This window comes from Chelonoidis abingdonii, chromosome 19, assembly GCF_003597395.2.
Source record: "Chelonoidis abingdonii isolate Lonesome George chromosome 19, CheloAbing_2.0, whole genome shotgun sequence".
Lineage (NCBI taxonomy): Eukaryota > Metazoa > Chordata > Testudines > Testudinidae > Chelonoidis > Chelonoidis abingdonii.
Genome location: NC_133787.1, coordinates 24,058,484 through 24,078,517, shown reverse-complemented (window position 1 = coordinate 24,078,517; position 20,034 = coordinate 24,058,484). Strand labels below are relative to the sequence as shown.

The 20,034-nt window shown below is 39.3% G+C and overlaps 1 protein-coding gene across 1 annotated transcript in view; it reads right to left on the bottom strand.

Annotated features, from left to right (window-relative positions):
* The window catches only part of CHST8 (carbohydrate sulfotransferase 8), a 287,297-nt gene extending 273,772 nt beyond the window's left edge, over positions 1 to 13,525 (bottom strand). Inside the window, exon 1 of the mRNA XM_032766678.2 lies at positions 13,443 to 13,525. The gene's annotated coding sequence lies outside the window, so the exon portion shown is untranslated. The remainder of the gene's footprint in view (positions 1 to 13,442) is intronic.
* Between the last annotated feature and the right edge of the window lie 6,509 nt (positions 13,526 to 20,034).

Sequence of the window (20,034 nt, the reverse complement as noted above, 5' to 3'; positions counted from 1 at the left end):
CTTCAATTCATTTGCAAATTTGACACCATCAGCTCAGGATTAAACAAAGACTGTGAATGGCTTGCCAACTACAAAACCAGTTTCTCCTCCCTTGGTGTTCACACCTCAACTGCTAGAAGAGGGCCTCATCCTCCCTTATTGAACTAACCTCATTATCACCAGACTGATTCTGGCCTGCATATTTATACCTGCCTCTGGAAAATTCTATTACATGTGTCTGATGAAGTGGTATTCACCCACGAAAGCTTATGCTCCAATACGTCTGTTAGTCTATAAGGTGCCACAGGACTCTTTGTTGCTTTTTACAGATCCAGACTAACATGGCTACCCCCTGATACTTGACAAGTAGATATGATATCCCTGAGAAAGATGCAGTGAGTGGTATAGTAAAATACAAAAGGCCCAGGTTGAATTAATCAAGCAGCCTTTTCTGGCCTTATAGTCTATGTTCCAAAATGTGTCACACAGATGTTATTAACTGGGATCAGGAAGCAAATCCACTTTTCAAAACCAGATGAGCTCCTTTCTTGTATTCCTCTTTTTTATGTTCCTTATCCATCAATTACACTCTCAGTCTCCAAATGTGGATAAATACTAAATTATCCCTCTTCACGCTGATTTGCTTTCCTATTCATTTGAAAGAGATGTCAGGAGAATCAGAGGAGTTAGTATGGGAATGGTTGTTACTACACAATTAGTTGAGCCAAGAGAATAGCTGATGCAGAAGACTGTAGGAATCAATCTCAAAATTACTACCAGTGAACAAATGGGCATTTACATGAGTATATAAAGAAAATGTTTAAATACTGAAGAAGTTAAAGGAACCTACTTTTCTTATAACACTATAGTAGCCAACTCCTCCTATATACTCTAATTCAAGGAATAGGGACCATTCTGAGACAGAAATTTTGTTTGGGGAAAGCGTCCTACTTGGAGAAAGTGAGCAGTATCTTTCAAACTCAAATCCAGAGTTTTCATTTTACAAATTGTCCTTGATAGCTCTTCTTAGTCCTTAGAAATGAAGTGGAATCTGTTCAGCCAGATCTATGGCACAGCTAGATTGACTCTCAGATAGTTGTGCTAGTGAACTCATAAAACGTTGCCTGTGGGTTATGCAGATAATACTTTCATATTCCACAAGGTACCCAAGAGGCAGTATTCAGTTGCTACAGAGGGAGGAACTAGGCAAGCGTTGCTACATGTGGGAGTATTCAACTCACTATGCACAATGATACTCAGGTAACCAATCAAAGATGCCTCTCTCATTGGCATCTAGCCAAACTCTTATGTAAAGGGCAGCCAGTAATCAGATGGTTTATAGCACAATTACAGAGCAAGTTCCAAAGCAAATGCCTCATGTACAGCAGACAGACATGCCCTTCACCACTATCCAGGAACAGCAGTTAGTAGAATGGCTGAACATCTTGCCCCAGGGTGATATGCACCCCAGCTATCTGACTGATGGCATGTCTTGTAGAGCAGTGCTTTTTTTTCCTATTTCACTTTGGGCAGTGCCCCTACCACTCATGGGGAGAAGAGACCTGTGACTGGCTTCTCATTGACACTCCTTTACTGGCCTGTCCCTGAAAAGGGTTTCTGCAAAGAGATGCATATTGCATTATTCCTGCCCTAAAACTGGAGTGACTTGTTAGCCTGCTGAACAACTTTTGAGGCCTGAAACCTAGCTTGCTGGCCTAGAAGGCAGAACATGCCCACCCTTCCCTTCTAGTCCATATGCTCTTGTGCCCGCATGCACTAGAGTGCTTTCAGATATGTTGGAGCTGCATGAGAGGAGCACAGCTGCGTAATAACAGTTACTCCAGCTTTTGTCAGGAGACAAGCATGGAAGTAGTATGCTTCCGACTGCCTCTTGGGATATGCAGGGAACTTGCTTGCACATCTCAGTAGTGAACTGAGGTCTAGATGGCCTACTAAGTCTTCCCATTGCTACATCATATCATTTTATAAATTCCACTAGTTTGTTTCTTTATGGTATGTTTTAAAATGGGAACTACATGAGATTTTAAATGTGATTCCACTGTATCTTTAAAATTATTAAGGAAAATTCATTAAAGTATCATCCTTGTGTATCTAAACCCTGACATTAATTTTTATTGCCTTTAGACAAAATAACATGAAAAAAGCCTAGTGGAGCGATGCTGATTTACACCAGCTGAGGATTGGGCCTATTGTGTCTCATCTTGAGAGGTGCTGAGCACCCTTTGAGCAGTACTTAAATTACCACTTGCATAATCAGATTTTAAGCATCTAATTTGTTGATAAATATCTTGTTAACATAGCAAAGCTCTAATATCCTCACAGTACACAATGCAGATGGGATTTTCAAAAGCACTCCAATTAACTCACTAGTAAAACTCTTACAGAGTTCAGTGGACGCAGGGTTAGATAATACTGAGTATTTTGAAAAACCTGCTCTATTTTTTTAAAGGCTGAAGAAATGGCAAGTGGTGACTTCTTGCGGTCTTAAAACTGATCTTTGTAATGTCTGGTGCTGAAAATCACTGATAATTCTCTCGGCCAAGAAACAAAGCATGAAAGTTGTTTTTTAAAAAACGCGTCACTCTTTTCTGCCTAGTTTGCTTTTAAATATTCTCAGTCTGGAGGAATCAAGATAAATACTTCTAGAATTTATATTCTTGAAAATCTGGAATGAATTAAAGGAACAGAAAAGCACCATGGATCTACTCCACCTTTATGGAAGTTGTTACTTGCATTCAGTAACTGTTAAAACAATCTACAGTTATAGTCAACAGCTCAAATCATCATATTTCAGAATAGCTATTTAACTGATGTAATCATAGTTATTTTAAATATGTATCTATTAGTACTTATAATGAATGTAATCTTCAAGGGGAAATAACTTCTCTCAGATACATGATTTTTCTGTTCAGAAATGTCATATGTTGTTGTTTTGGTTGTAAGCTCCTCTGGCATGGACTCACTCTCTTTTTTTGTAAACCTTCTTGCACACACTATAAAATAACAACTATAATAATGTTACATTATAATTTAACCATTTTTAAAAATTACATAATCTTTCTTTCAAGTGATTTCTCAGTTTAAGCACATCAGTAAGAGCAGCTGATTGGAGATCTGCAATGATAGCTGTTTTGTAGATATCTCTGCAGAAAATGTCTTTAACTAGTAAAATTTAAATCTCTTTATAAATGCATTCCATCTTTTGAAATTAGCTAATCATTTTTGGTCATTTAACAGCAATGTTATTTACTGGCTAACAGTTGCTTTAGTGAAAAAGTCAGAGAAAATGAATCATCTTCTAGCAACCTGCTACCCACCTGCCCATACGGTAACAGCTGTATTAATCTGGTTTAGTTTATTTATTGGGAAATATCCTTTTATTATTATTTGCAAGCCAGAGAATTGGAAGAGGATTCCATGATAGCAGTTTTACAAAGAATAACCCCAGTGCGTGAACTTAAGAAATCTACCCACAGTTAAGGTTCCAAGGTCACATCCAGAATCAGGAAAGAGAACTATAAATTACAAAGCTTTGGACTGCAGCCAAGCCCATGGGAAGCTACATTTAGCATATCATTCTCTAAGCAGCAGGATGAAACCTTAACTCCCTTTCAGACAGAATTTGAATGAAATTTGTTATAAGAACATTTTGATTGAAATATCATCAATTGACTTTCCAAGACAACTCTGAAATGGATTGCAATCACACGTAGGGGGATAGGACAGCCTTGTCAACCAGCCCAAAACGATGATGAGGAGAATATAGCCCCATAAAATATTTATGAAAATCAGATGTACCTCTGTGCTAGCAACATGCCGATATTATAACAGAGACTTCAAATAAACTCTTGACATTAGCCTGAGCTCAGATTTCTCCCAACATAAACCAAAGGTTGAACAACAACTTGACACATCTATTTCTAAGTAAAAATTGCTGCACAGGTTATTATTACTAAGATAATTAAAAGAGTGTGAATAATGTGATTGTTTTATTTGTATGACAATAGTGCACAAAGGTCACAGTAAGGATTGTTCTAGATGCTGTACTTCCATATAATAGGACTTAATTGGAATGTAAGCTCTTTGAGGCAAGGGCTATAATTTTGTGTGGGCGTGCAGAGCTTAGTACAATGGGACTCTGATCCCTGATTGGGGCCCATAAGAACAACCACAATGTAAATAATAACAGTAAAGACCAAATATAAAAGAAAAACTTGTGAAATTTTAATCTCTTTTTATGAGAAAAATAATGGTTACTTTAATGATTAGGAAAATTATATTATACTTAAGGATGCCTGCCCTTTTCTTAATTCTTTCTTAACCAAATAAATAACTAAAACAACACACACCAATCCATGGTACTTTTTTTTTTGGCTTACATGTAAAACTCTGCCTGCAGGCAGACCTGACAGACTGTTCTATTAACTCACAGACCCGCATTTAAAGACATGAGAAAATATTGTCAGTCTCTGTGGGGGAAAGAGTCATCTCCAAAGCAGGTCCTTACCCCCTGCCTGCAAAAGAACAGCATTGGCATCAAGTGCTGAGACAGCTGCCATCCTTCCATTTTGGCAAGAAAAAAAGGTGAGGGAAAGCAACTGAATAAATGCAAGTGAATTTGGAGAGGGTAAGAAGGAGACAGAAGAGATGAATAGTTTATTGGACAATAGCTGAATCAGATTGAGCTTATATCTGTAACTAATAAGCAGGTGTGGACTGTTTTTCCAGTAAACTATAACTAATCATCTAAAATACTGTCCACATGCATTTTGTGAATATGGAAACTAATATTATCAGACAATCTTAATTCTGTGATGGTGTATACCAGAATCACTGTTGTTAACAAAGACAATTAAATGATTGGGGTTGCAGATCAGCTGCTGTTGTAGGAGATTTTTTCCTACAAGTTTGTTATAAGTATTGCTTTTTGACACATCTGGAAAAGAATGTTCTCATGGTACAGGAATGAACTTGTGCCTCGCTTTGTTGGACGTTGAAACCTGTGTTGGATGGGATGAGCATCTGCAGTCTGGAGTGACAGACATAAGTGCTTTATGTGGAGTAATCTAAATATACTTGTGGTCACTTGATAACCTGCTGAAGTAAATAGGTTTCAAGCACTGCACTCTGGAATGGAATCGTCAATCAATCTAATCTGAAAAATTGTAAATACATTTTCACTACCTAACAATTTAAAGTTCTGTTATATGGTCTTTTGGGGGGGGGGGGCCTAAATGAAAGAAATAATTGCACTCTAAACTGCAACACAAAGATCAGATTCATGGTGTCCTAACCTTTATGTGTCTAGAGGCTCATATGTTTTATTGGCCTGGACTCTACTTTGCAATTTTGTCCATTGTTTTATGGATTATTATTGTTTCCTAAATGAATTTTGTGACTCCTGAGAAATAAGTTATCCAAAGTTTCAGAGATCAAAGCTCTTTATTTTCTTGCCAAATGAAATAAATGCAAGTGCACTTTGACTTCACGGATGGCTCCATTTTATGCATTAGTTTAACTTTCTTTTTCTGGTATATTTTGGGTTTCTAAAATTATTATTTTGCTAATGCAGCTCACATACTGCATGGAGGATCTAAGGCTGGTTGTGTGAAAAACTATGATTACATAATATAGTAAAAGATGGTGATTTGCATTTTTATATATCTTCCATCAGAAGATCTAAACATAGTAAAAAAAAATCCTGAATTTAGTTTAACCAAGTTAAGTGAATAATATTATCGCCATTTTAGAGATACCAAAACTAAGACACATTGGCTCAAATTGGGATGACTAATGTTAGGAACCTAACTATGACCCTGATCCTGCAAACTGATATGTGGGTAACTTTATGTGCATGAACAATCACACTGGACAAAATGAAACTACTAACATACATAAAGATATTCATGTGTAAGTATTAGCAGGATCAAAAGTAGCCTGATTTTGATGGATCTGGCCCATCCACAGCTCACACTGAAGTTAATGAGAGCTGAAAAACAGGCATTTTTATTTAGGTACTTAAATGCAGATGTAGGTATCTAACAAAGGCACCCAAGTTTGAAAATTGTGCTCAGAAAGCTTAAGTACCTGATCCTGCAACCCCTACTCATATGAATCATTACTACTATCTCAAATAGTCTCATTTACTTAAATTAACTTACTTCCATGAGGTTGGTTGTTGTGTGAACAAGAATTAGAAGACTGAGCCCTAAGAGACTTTACCAAGATCATGGAGGTCTTTTGGCAACTTTGGAAGCTGAAAGCCTGTCTCCTGGTTAACAGCCTTGTGCCTTAATTACAAGAGCATCCTCTATCCCTTTTTTCCAGAACAAGGATTTGGACCTTATAGTAAGCATGGTTTCTTTGTGATTAAGAGTGAAAGGACATTTCTGGAGGTTTTGAAAAACATTTCAAATGGAATATTTTAAGGGACGTCGTGTAATTGTCGAGTTTGCATATTTAATAGACATTTGGCTATAAACATTCTAAGAAAAGTGCCTAGTTAATATTAGTTTGACAGTAAATTGGCACAATGCTGAGCTCCTATGCATCAAATTAGCATTGATCTGCAAAATGTTTCTGAAAGGTTCTTAAGTCTGCCAACTTTTCAAATCAATTCTGGAGAAAAGGGCTTGGGCTGGTTTTTGAAGTTTGACAAACTTTTCAAATTGTCTATCATGAGACTGCAGACCTTTCCAATCTTTGCTTTTGAAATGCTAATTCTTTTCAAATGTTGTTGTTTTTCCCCCATCCTCATTCAATAATAATCAATTCTGTTTTGTTTCTTCTCTGTATGTACAGTTTTAAAGCCTCTCTGAGTTCACAAAGTCAGACCTTCCAAGTGAACAGGGTTCTCCGTAGATACTCATTCAGCAGGGCTTTGTGTAGAGAGCACATACTGAACATGCTGGTGCTTGGTAGTCTACTCTGGGTGCATAATAGCTTCCAGGTGGAATGTAAGGAATTGGCTTTGACCCATAAAGTTGTAAACGGTTTTGATTCTGGCCGCCTACGAGATTTCTCTTCTTCCTGTGTGATACTAATACAGTTGTGATTAACAGAGGCAATAAAGCTCAAACTCCCTCAATTAATACAAGAAGGCTGACAGCGGAGCATGCTCTGTGAAGGGTTCATGGCCATGGAACTTGCTCCTGCTCCCATGTGGTCTGCCAGAGACCAGCTTTTTTAATCCTCCTGGCATACTGTTAAGTCAACATTTCTCTTGGGCTTTCTATGGGGGGTAGGTTGAGGACGGTGACTGAATGAGGTTAATTTGAGAAGAGGAGGGATTATTCCAGGTTGGTTGTATTTTGCTATATTGATTTTTAATTCTTGACAGTACCCAGAGCGGTCCATCATAACATAGAATATCAGGGTTAGAAAAAATTTCAGGAGGTCATCTACTCCAACTGCCTGCTCAAAGCAGGACCAATCCCCAGACAGATATTTACCCCAGTTCCCTAAATGGCCCCCTCAGGGATTGAGCTCACAACCCTGGGTTTAGTAGGCCAATGCACAAACCACTGAGCTATCCTTCCCTCCTCAACCTGAAGCAAAATAAATAAGACATAATGCTGACATTTTTCTGCATAGTTTTACATTTATCTTAATCTAGACAGAAATACAAGTGATGAATAATGTAGCTTCACCAGATTACTGAACCTTTTGCCTAAAATGAGCTATAACAGCTACCTAAGTGCCCTGGCAGTGGCATTCATGTATGAGCACAGGATACAGAGGTTCATGAACTATAGCTCTCTCTCCTCGAGCAGTGGAAACTGCATGTGTTTTGGGGGGAAACATATCTGAATGGGCTGTTTAATGGTTGCTTATAATTATTAGATGGATTATTTGAGCAGCTTTGTGAGCTCTCCTGCCAATACAATGTGGCTCTAAAACCAATATAGCTAGCCGCAGAAGGCTCACCCCAGGGTAAGGGGACCTCCTGGTGGAATAGTGTCAGTGAGGCATCTCTGAGACCATTCCCCTCCCAGCTATCTTATTCTCCTTTGAGCTTTGGTGGATTTATGCTGGGGACCAGACTGATGTACAATCAGCCCATGATTGAGGAAATGGAAAGGTGGCCTTAATGACACTTGGCACCCCCTTCCTTGTTGTGCTACGTGCTCCTCAGCTGAAGCTGTGTATCTGGGTTTCAATGGTACTAATATGTATATTTGCAGTTGCAGTGAGGCCCAGCCTCCTTGTTTGTTCCTGCAAAATGAGTTTTGGTTGAAAATCAGACTACTTGTTTTTCTACCTTCTCTCAAAACTTCCAGTGATGTCTGTGTGAGTGCTGCATGCTCAAGGAATGCACTTGTGAACAACCTCACCAAAGGCCCTGTGAGGATTAAGGAAAAAAGTAGTAGAGACAATGTTGTTTCTTTGGCTCACGTGAATTCAGAGAGAAATATCAGCTCTTCTCTGATGACGTAGGTTCACATGTATATGATTTCTATCGGTTAGAACTCTGTTAATCACTTTGTGCTGTTTCATCCTTTAACACAAATTCACTTGGAGCTGTGAAATTCACCATTTTTGCCATGACTCATCTGCGAAATCTGTCACCTTCCTTTGTGGTTTGAATTGTGCCCTAGTTAAATATCATTATGTTGATTAGAAAAATCTGTGGTTTGTTTCTTACAGTTAAACTTTATTTCTCTTCTGTCCTCAACGTTCACTTAAAAGGTGTGATTCCATAGTCACTTATCTTTTGTGACTAATGAAAAATGACTTGCAAGCCAGCTTTGGCTGGATTTGCACACACTGTGCTTTAGCTTTTGCTCTTTTACTTTAGCTCAGTGTGCACATTGGGCTGACTCCTGCTCCAGTGAAAGTCAATGGAAGCTTTGACATTAGTTTCAGTTAAAGCAAATTTGGTCACATAGTGAGACTGGACAGAATATAATTTTTAAGTTTTTAATAATTGACAGATAATATCAATGTTTATTTTTAAGCATTTTCCCCCAACTTTTAATCAATTTAAAGGTTCACAGTTGTGGGAAATTATGGAGGGTCAGACAATGGGGAAGAAAGCCAATTATTTAATGATAGATGTTGAGAATCAAAAAGTTAAAGCTTTAAACTATTAGAACACACGTTGTCAAGGTTGCATGTCAAAATATACCAAGGAGATGTTGATTATTTATTAGAGTTTGATTTTAGAACATAATTTTTCTTACTTTGCCTAACTGTAAATTTTGCCTATTAGTAATGGAATTATTTTTCATCTTTGTGTGTGTATGGTGAAATCAATGTTTACCAACATTTACTGATAAATATCTAATCCTTCCAAGCCTAATTACTTTGCATGTACCATCTTAATACATTTCTCCCAGCACTTGCCACAATGGTGTGAAAAATAGAAAAGCATATTTCATAATGTATGTACCCGCTACTGATTATATTTTAAACTGGTGTAAAACTAAATACAAAATAATCATCATAATAAATAGTGTATACACTATGTACACTAAATATTCTGCCAGTATTGATCTCCTATATAAGCAGTAGTATTAATCTTTTGTTTTGCATATATTATAAACCATATCCTGTGGGCACTCCACAAGAGGAACTCCTGCTTAGGATTGGGCCCTAAATTCCGATATGTTCAGTGGTTTGGTTAAAGTGCCACAGATGTTTACAGCTTCTTAATAGGTTAACTGCTCATTGATGAGATGTCTCATTCATCCATACTGTTTATCCATATTGTTCATTCACCTTGTGCAATTCACAGCCTCCAACAAATCTAGTAAACCATTATTTTAGTATTTCTGTCACCAAAAAACAATGATAAATGGTCTTATTTTTAAGATCAGTAAGAATATTATAAGGGAGTATAGTAGAGTTTATTGGCAGCACCTGCCAAAGTGGAGTTCAGCTATTGAAGTTACTGGGACTAGAATTTGGCCTCAACACTCTTGACCCCTAGCACAGTACCCTTACAGGGTAAATCCAATGATTTTAATGATGTACAGGATCTCATGATATTAGGAGGGGAGTTAAATTTAACTTACTTTAAGCATCTCTCTCTACCCATTTTTACTTTAACTTTCCTTCTCACCTCTCTGCTCCTATGCCGTTCTGTTTTCCTGCTAATTTCAGATTCTTCCTCATTTAAATTCATCATGTCCTGTTTGAAGTAATCAACTAAATAGACAAGATCGGGAGCATTTCTACTGATAGGAGGGTGGGCAACTTTGAGTTTCTTGCTGTAATTTAACCATCATCATAAACCAGAGAGAATAGTCAGGATTATCTAAAGTGGATCTTCAGTACTACTTTCCTTCCAGTCATCTAACCCAATCCTGCTCCCACTGAAGTAACTGGTAAAATTCCTTTGGATGTCTGTGGGAGTAGGATTGAGTCCTGATACTGTTGTAAGGCAACCCCTGCCCCTTACTATGTACAATGCATTAAACTCTGAAGTATTGAAGCCACCTTATTACAAGCTATTTACTTACCACTACTATGTACTAATCACCAGATAGCAATAAAAGCTTTTACACTCCCATCCTGTCTGTGATCAGCAGAAACATAAAAAGCATATTAGCCAATTGATTTTTGGCATTAATTGTGGGCCAGGAGCAGTGCACTGAGTACACAGACATTTTTCAAGACAATTCAATTTTAGTTTTTTCAATGTGATTTTGGAAGATACTGAAACAAGCCCAATAGACACACTTTTCAAATAGCATAAAGCAAAAGTAGTTCTTAGCTTACATAAACAAAGATTTGAATAAATGTTAAAAAGCCAAATTCTCCTGATATTCCATACTCTGTAAATGTTCATTACAAATGCAGCAAATATGCATGAAATTTCCCAACAGACATTTTGGTTACAAAATCAAAATCCTCAACCATATATGTAGCCCATATAAAACTTTCACAGATTCCAAAGATCAATCATTTGCAACTTGCACCTTTCATGTCCCTTTTCAGTAAGTAGCAAAAGAAAATCAGAATTCACTGTTTTATTTTACAGCTCTGGTGATATATAAATAAATCATCAACACATGCTTATTGATGTCTCCCTACAAATAATTAAGTCTTGACCTTCTGTTATGACACTTCCTAAATTTTTTCAGTGCCTGAAACAAGTTCTCAGAAAATATCCTTCAAACCTTATGAACAAGGAGTGGGTGGGAGGGGTCTAGTTCACTTTCACTTATTTTTTTCTCTGTTTGATTCTGCCAGGTGAATTGAGTTGTTATTGATTACCAATCTCTGCAACAGTCTACACTATGAGTTGAATTGTTACATGTAATTGCTGTTGAAAGTTTGCTTCGTTAGAAGCAAACTTGCATTAGGTCTCCAGAAGCTACATTTTCACAGTGCTTCTCCATATGGTGGTGTAATCTAGCCTGAGTAGTGAATATCTATTTTTTTTGTATTTACTTTGCTCAGTAGCAAAACTCCAATAACCCTGGTGACTGCTGTCTTTGTGTTCAACTGGCCTAAGTAGCAGGTGTCAGCAAAAAGTTTAATTTGGAAGCTCATGAATTGCAAAGAGGAGCTTAACTGTTATCCCCAACACTGAGAGTTTCTGTGGTCTACTCCTGGAAAAAAGCAAATCCTGTGAACATGAAAGGAATTTATGAGATGCCAGTCATCTGACAAAATGAAATCTTTTCAGGATAAACAAGGGATGGCTTTTTTATCCAATAACAAGAATAATTAATAAACAAATTAGACTAAACTTCTAATTTGTGAGAATTCCTTATATCAGACCATTAGTGTTTACTATTCAACTTCCTAACTGGCAATGTCCGTAGCCGGAGTTCTTTAAAGCTGAAACATTTAACTCTTGAAACAAAATACGTCATGGTACCCTTCTGACACAAATATCGTGCATCTCTGTTTTATATAAGCAGATTAAGGTTAAACTGTACACATTTCCCTCTGAAGATAACTAGTTATAGGAAGAAAGCTACATTAAACTGAATTCATGGGGCTTCCTAAACCCCCAGAAGCCAAAAAATTGGACTTGAGGCTACAATCTTGCTTTTTTACACCTAGTTATTTCACTATAGATATCAAAGAATCCAAGACATTAGAGATAGAAAATGGCTGAGAGACATTTAGCTCCTTCACTTGTCAATGCAACATTGTCCACTCTACTGTATTTTCCACTGCTTTGTTTAGCCAAGTTTTAAATGGCTTGAGAGGCACGGTACAGTACTGTACAGTCTGAGTGGTCTAATCTGAGTTAGATTAAAATCAAGACTAATATAGATTATGATCTAGAAGAAAATTTCTCTGATTAAATGAATGTAATTCTATCTACAAAATGAGAACATTAGAGAGCGAGTTAACTCCCTTTCCTAGGCATTTAAGTTTGAGCCCTGAACACAAAGGGTGAGTTAGAAGTAGGAATTGAATTGCAACCTATTGGGTTTTGTTTTTTTTTTACCAAGGTATAATCAAGGGATTTTATAACGAAATATGTTTAAAGAAGAAAAATACATCTTGTGAAAGATCCGTTCATTTATTTGAAACTTAGTTCAAAGCATATATTAACCCCTTAAAAGTTCTGGTGTATAGTATAAAGACTTATGAGCATCTTTTGAAATGAACACTATCCTGCAAAAACAGAGTAAGGCATTAGTGCAATTGTGTATTATCCCATCAGTGTGTATTCGGGAATTGTCCCAGGCTAATTTTTTGACCGGCTAGAGGGTAGCAGCTCATTCAGAGTTGTTATGGTCTGTCATGTCAATGAGGATTTAGGGATTCTCAAGCCCACAAATCTCCCAGCTGCAGAGCAATGTGAACTACATTTGCCTGCTAAAAATCCTCACACTGTTCTCCCTGGGGGAAAAAAAAATTGATGCACATATGCAAGAAACTGCATTGCTAAAATACAACTGCAGTGAGAACAGAAATCAACCAGTGCCAAACCGCTGGGTCACCCGCTGGACTAATCAATGAACCATTTCCACTGGAGTGGGGGTCGGGAAGGGGGAAATTGGGGGCCAACGTCTTGCAATTACTCTGTCAAAACTCCCAGTAACTTCAGGCTGGGGTCCTGAGCGCGCCGGGCAGGAGTTGGCTGTAAGACCCCCCAGCAGACAATATGGCTTTTTAATAGCCTGGTAGTGTGGGGAGCAGGTGCCAGCCCGAGTCCCCGCTTGTCAAAGCCGCTCTCCCCACGGGGGGCGAGCGCTTAACACTGCTGCCGGGAGCCGGTCCCAACTTTGTTTGCTTGTTTATTTCCCAATTGCCCCCACCCGCCCATAGCGCGTCCCTCGGGGCCCCGCCCAGGCCAGCCCCAGGTGCCGGAGCCGCCCCGGAATCCCGGGGAAGTTTCCCCGCGCCGCTGGCGAGCGGCACTTTCCCGAACTCAGGGCGTGGCAGGGCGCGCCCGGAGCCCAGCGGCCGCTCCACGCCCGCCCGTGACCCCCCCCCCTGGCCGCGCTGGGGGCGGACCTGCGCGAACTGACCTGGCCGAGCGGGAGCAGCGCCCCCTCTTCCGGGGGCGGCTCAGCGCATCCTCCCGCTGGGGTCTCCGCGCCGCACGCTGGGCTCCCTCTGGGCACTTCGGCGTCTCCCGCCGGCGGGGCGCAGGGAGCTGAGCTGGGCTGGGAGGAGAAAAGTGGGACAGTCAGCCCCAAGCTCGCGGGCGGCTGCTTCCCCCCGCCTCCTGCCGCCGCGCCGGGCGGGCTCCCAGAGAAGTGCTGCTCCTGCCTCCCGGCAAGGCTGGGCAGCGCGGGCTCTGACGGGCTGAGTGAGAGCCGGCTCCCTTTCCCCTTCCCCTCGCCTCTCCTCCGCCTCCTCCTCCGCCATGGCAACACGGGAGGCAGCCTGCCAGCCCCTTGCCCTGCTCTGAGGCTGCCACGCCGGAACCGGCGTCCCCAGCCCCGGGAGATGGGAAACAGACCCCTTCTTTGTCACTTGCCTCTTGGCCAGAGGCGGGGGCGGCGGGGGGAGAGGATGTCACGGCGGCTCCACTGGGCTCGGCGCTCTGCGATTTGTCTGAGCACGGGGGCTTGCTCGCGCTTATTAATGCAAATCTAATGAAGTAAAGTCAGAGCTCCCTGGGGAAAGAGGAAGCAGGTGCTGGTTTGTTTCAGGCAGGGAAATTAATGTGGAGGCACGATTATTTATTTTTTTCTAAGTATCTAATCACTCTCAATTTCCGAAGGATGAAAGTACATGTGGAGACATTTCAGTGCCTTCACATTTCCACGGTTGGTATTTCCCTTTAAAGTTTTACATGCATCCTTCTCTTCCCCCCGCCCCACCAAGCTGCTGAATTATGCATTGTCTGCAGGGGAAATTAATTTTGATCAAAACAGGGGAGTTTGTTTAAAAATCTATATACACATATCGTTTGCTACTAAACTGCATAATAATCCTGATCATTTTTGAATATTTGGCTAAGACATTTCAAATCCTGAAGGAAAACTTGCAGAAAAAGGAAACCCCAACCAGCTGCAAGATTCCTTAGGTTTTCAGGAGAGAAAAATTCCTTTTTTTTTTTGTCAGGAGGGGAGAGAGAATCTTTTTTACATATATTTTATTTATACTTATTTATTTATATTTTATATATATTTATTTGTACTTTATTCCAGATATAAGCATATATGTTTGTACTTTATTTCAGAAAGTCAATCTTGGGCTGTAAAAAAGAGGCATGGCCCAAGTTTGCCCTCCCAAAGTTCTGGCTGTGAGTAATAATCCAAAGGGGATAAGTGCTAGAAGTAACTGGAAGAAAACTGAAATGAGGTAGATCTTGAACAGTACAACAGAACTAGATGTGTTAGGACCTGTGCATATGAACCAAGGAACGTTGTCTGGAAGCTAGAATGTTAGGTGCATAATTCATAGAAGGTAGCTCTTGCGTCTGCCAGTAGCGAGTGCTACTTTTCTGAGCCTAGAAAATGACAGTTTTTTCCTGCACAATTGCACTGCAGAATAAACAATCAGAAATTCCATGCAGAAATACTACACAGGAATGCTCTCTGTGGCGTATGTTCCAGTTGCTCGGCCTAATAAAGTGTGGCCGCCTGGATGAAATCATAATCAGGAACAGTCAGACTAAACAAAACTCCCAGAGCACTGCATCAGCTAGATGGCATTCTGCTTTCCTGGCCCTCTCCTCAGCATGTAGAATGGAGGAAACCAAGGACAAACCTCTATATCAGGTTGGCCTTGCAGCAGAGTGGCATGTAGAGCTCCAGAAATGTGGAGAGAGTGGCAGTATCCAAGAGGACATGATTGTGACCATTGGAACTTTTGCAAATAGGCCCTTCAGGCATGATAAATGAGCAAAGGAAAAGAAGGTTAGTTAAAGAAACAGCTGGAAAATAAGGACTGTAGAGAGTTCTGTGAATGCCACTTACAATATATTTATATATCTTTCTTAATTTATGCTTTAATCCCAGAAGAAACAAAAGTGCCAACTAACTGCTCTTCTCGCGTATCAGACGCTCAAAGGAATACGTTACAGCAGGCTATTGTAGATGTTGTTTCCTGAATTGCTTTAAGAAATAAGCATGATACAAAATAAACATTTTCTTAAAGCTACATTGAACTTTCGGTCTCATGTAGCATCTTTATTAAAGTGCTGCACAATGAAAAATGTATGCCAAGACCAATTCACACCTGTTAGCTAGGAATAAACTTCTAATTAGTTCCAGGTATGTCTAATAAAAGAACTAGGTATGCTATTTATCCATTGTTTAGAATTACTGAAATGCATTGCATCAGATCTGTTTCCTGGCAATCAATTATTTGCATTAAACAGGTGTTATTTATTAAAATATTGAGTAAGGATCCAATTCTGCCATCTTTTTCGGGCTATGGTCTCAATGAAAAATGGGAGTTTTGCTAATTAAGGATTGTAGGATCAGATGTCATGTAGACCAATACATTCGATAAATAAAGCACATATATTCAAGTTTTCTAGTGCGGGGTGGGGAGGCGGTAGAGTTTATATGGTGTTAAGAAAGCCAACAACAAATACATTTCTCATGAGATCTGAGAAATCTATCAATTCAGTGTTTTATCTCAGCTATCCCATCACATGCCTTGTGCAGCAGGAGGCACAGATTTTAACAGCAAGAATAAATAAATCTAACTGGAGAAAGCGTATGGATTATATACAACATATAAAACATGCTTTGATGTCTGTTACTATTGTGGATGACCTTAGAGAGTGTGATACTCTGGAAGATTAAATCCTGTTTACTTCATTCATGCAATCTGTCCCATTGAAATCAAGGAGTACCCATGTGAGTAAGATGAGCAGGTTTTGACTTTCGGTCATTTACTTATATTTAATCTGAAAACCTTTTTAATAGAAGATTTCAGTGAGAACAAAGGCTGAAAAACAATTCTACTGCTAGCTACTGATTGACATCAAGTGTGTGCCCTATTGTTTGTTACATTTACAAGGGCTGTCAACTACTTTTTCTTCGTGAGGAATTCAGTTTAATCTCCATTGTTTGCAATATGTTCTTAGAAGCTTGAAAATAAAATATTTCACCACTGATTTTGTGGGGCTTATTATTCCAGTTGGAAAAATTGATTCTCCCCCCCCCCCCCCGCATGTCTGTAATGAAACAGAAGGCAACATGGACCCCCTTAGTTTTCTTCCCTATTTCTTCACCTGAATGCTTAATGCTGTTAGCAGACATGTGCCTGGCTCTGGGACCAGTGTTTTTGGTTAATTGCTACTGCAAACTAGTAGAAGCAGTGCAAGAACACAAAACATTTTTTCTGAGATGACAGAACAAAAGAAATAGCAAAAATAATCAAAACTGGTTAGACTATTTTACTTAGCAAGGGAAAAAATAGTTGATAGGCAGCTATGATAACAACAACAACAACAACAACAACAAAAAGTTTTATCGAGCTCTTTCTATAGAATAAGCACTGTCTTTGTTAGTGTGAGGAAGAAACATTTTGAAATGATTGCAATATTTATTGAGTGTTTACTTTTTCAGTGATCTTTTGTATGCTTCAGAATTTGATTATACATTATAATGTGTGCTCTTGCTCACTCTGTGTATATATAAATACAGTTGTATATAATAATATTAGTATACACACTGTAATGTATGATAATGGGTTGAGGATACTTGGCTGTTTCATATCACATTGTCACCTAGAATCCTATTTTTAATTCTGTTTTCATTGAAACTAGTAGAAATTATTAACTGGTTCATCTATAAGGCACATATATATATATTTCAATATTTGTTATGGAGAAATAAAACTGCCTTCTACTTATTAAAAGAAAAGAATAAATATTTGCAGGAAATTAATTGTGAAGGTGCTTTGAAATCCTTAAAACATTTCAATTGGAAACGTGTAGAAGTTATTTTTTTCTCAGGCTTTGGAGGCTAACCTTTTCCATAATAATAATATCTCTGTTGTGCTGAGTTCTTCTGTAAATTATTGGTTCCCCTCTTGTGGTTTGCATGAAGCCAAAGTCTGTTTTTCTATGAATGACGTGGAGGTTCATTTTATAGTGTATCTTTATTCATTTCTCAGAAAACAGCACAGAGAAAAATGAACAGAACATATGGTGCCTTCTATCAGTCATCATTACTGTTTCTTCGGCTATGTCAACACCCCACAAATAGAAAATGAGTGTGAATTTCTTCCTGCTGAAAGAGGAAAAGAAATGGTTAGTGTATCAAAGTAAAAATTAATAAATATTAAAATAACCATCAAGTGGAAGATATAATAAATTATTAAAGCATTCATGAGAATGCAGAGAAAAGGCCTTAACTGTCAAACAATAATATGAAACCGGCAAATGTAGGGCTGGAGCAAGAACTCATGAATTTTTCTTGATTTGATAACTAAGCCTGAAATATTGATGGGACACAGTCTCTCTTGCCTATTCTTTATGAATGATTCTGTACTATTTGCGGTGCTCATACAGACAATACTCAAATAAGAACTGTGAGGAATGAATTGTAATAGTTTGTCTCAGAGGCATCTGTAAAATCCTGAATTTCCTTTTAAGCAGACATCTAGAAAAATATAATTTTATTTAATTCCCTGTTGCTCCTATTACATTGCTAGTGGAAAGAGTGCAATCCAAACCTTATCTGCAAAGCCTCTACCATTCTTAAAGTCTCTTGCAAAGAAATATATGAGAAAGCTACCACAGGAACTTAATAAACCCAATACTGGAAATGTGTATCCCAGCTTTGGAAAGCTAACCTACTACAGAAGCAGCAGAGGCAGTTGAGGTTTATGAAAGAAATTAATACGTGCAACTTGCTAAGTTTCCTGAGATCAAGAGTTCTCTGAGGGTAAATCCTTAGGCATCTGAAAAAGCTGAAATCCAGTTTTCTCTCTCTCAAATCCATTAAAGACACGAAGGTAGAACCTGTGAAAATGTACTCTTTGTGGTATACCCACAGTAAAACAAAGTATATAAGACCTGTATGCAGAAGTCAAAAGCAAACCAAGGCCTATTTATTTCCCAGGTCTTTAATGGTCTCACAAAGACTTATTCTTTGCTCAAAATCAAGACAAAACAAAACAGGATGCTAATGCTTTTGGAATTGTGCCCTGTGAAGATTCTTGGAAGCAATAGCCTATTCATTGCAAGCCCACTTTATGTAGCTATCCATGTGAAATAGCCGCATGCAAGGTGATTAATAAAACTGTATTTGAATGCTATTGTTTGAACAACCATCTGGAATCATAGTGATGCTTGAATTGGCATCAAATATCTTCTTCTACAAGTCTCAATATCCCAGATAACCCTCCTGATTTTTTTTTGATACCCACAGCTGACTAAACAAACAGTCCTCCAAAGAACATTCTCTCAAAAATACCTGTACAGTAAACTGCAAATGAAGGAGAACATGGCAGATTAGCTGGATAGACAAATAGGTAGACTCCATGCAAGAAGGAAAAGTACCTGGATTTTGAAATATGAAATATTAGGAACATGAGTACCAGGAGTATTATCACTCAGAGTGAAAGAGAAAATCCTTGAGGATTTAGGCAAAAGTGAGACATGCTGAGCATTTCTCTGGATTCTGGCTCTGGAAAAATGCTTCTGTAAGTGTAGTGTCTGGATTAATCATAGAAATCTTAGATGAGAGAATTGGAAAAAGACTCTAAGATCATCAGGTTCATCCTTCTGAAAAGGCAGAATATAGTCCCCTACAGACAAGACACTAGTTATTGAATAGATCATAGCCAAAAGCCCAACAAGAAACATTCTGTCATATATGGAAGGCTGCAGAAGCTTCTAATTCTGTGTCACAGGGTTGTCTAGGCCCAGAGGCCCCTGGCTCAAGGCTTCAGTATCCTGCTACACCCCTCACAGGAAAAGCGCAGTAGAGAAGTCCTCCAATGAGACCTAGCATGGCTGCAAGGGGAAGAAGCTTGTCAGAGAGGTTGCAGGAAGGACCATATAAAAGGAGCTACAAGGAGGTCAGTTCCTTGCTGGAGCTAGAGGAGAACAGAAGAGCTCCTGAATTGCAGCACCATGGACAGCTCAGTGCTGGCAGGGCTCAGAGAGCGAGAAAGAGCTGGCTGGCTGCTGAGCCTGAACTTAGATGAGCCTTGAGGTAAGGATAAAGCTTTGGCAAAGGCTAGGGTTATGGAGAAGTGGCCCAGGGAATTGAAAGCAGTGTAGTTAAAGGGATATGGTGGCACCTGGCTGCTATTCTTAGGGTCCCTGGGCTGGGACCCGGAGTAGTGGGTGAACCTGGGGTTCCCCTCAACACACCCCGTAGGCCACTGTGTGGAGCCGACCTACAATCAGACAGTGATAAACCCACAGAAGGGGAACTGAACTACTTAGTGGCCCAGCTAAAGAGTTGTGACCAGAATAGACCTAGAGGGCAAAACCATTACCTCCAGGGAGGAAGTCCTGGGGGTGCGGCCCGATACCAGGAACTATTTAAAGACACAGCCAGCCAGAAAGGGTGCTTGCGAGGGGTGGGTGTCACACTGTTACATTAAACCTAGATAGAAAGGAAGCTCGATCTGCCACACCTGGTAAGCGACCCTGTTACTTTAGTCATATGGGGTTTTATGCCATGCCTTAGGGGG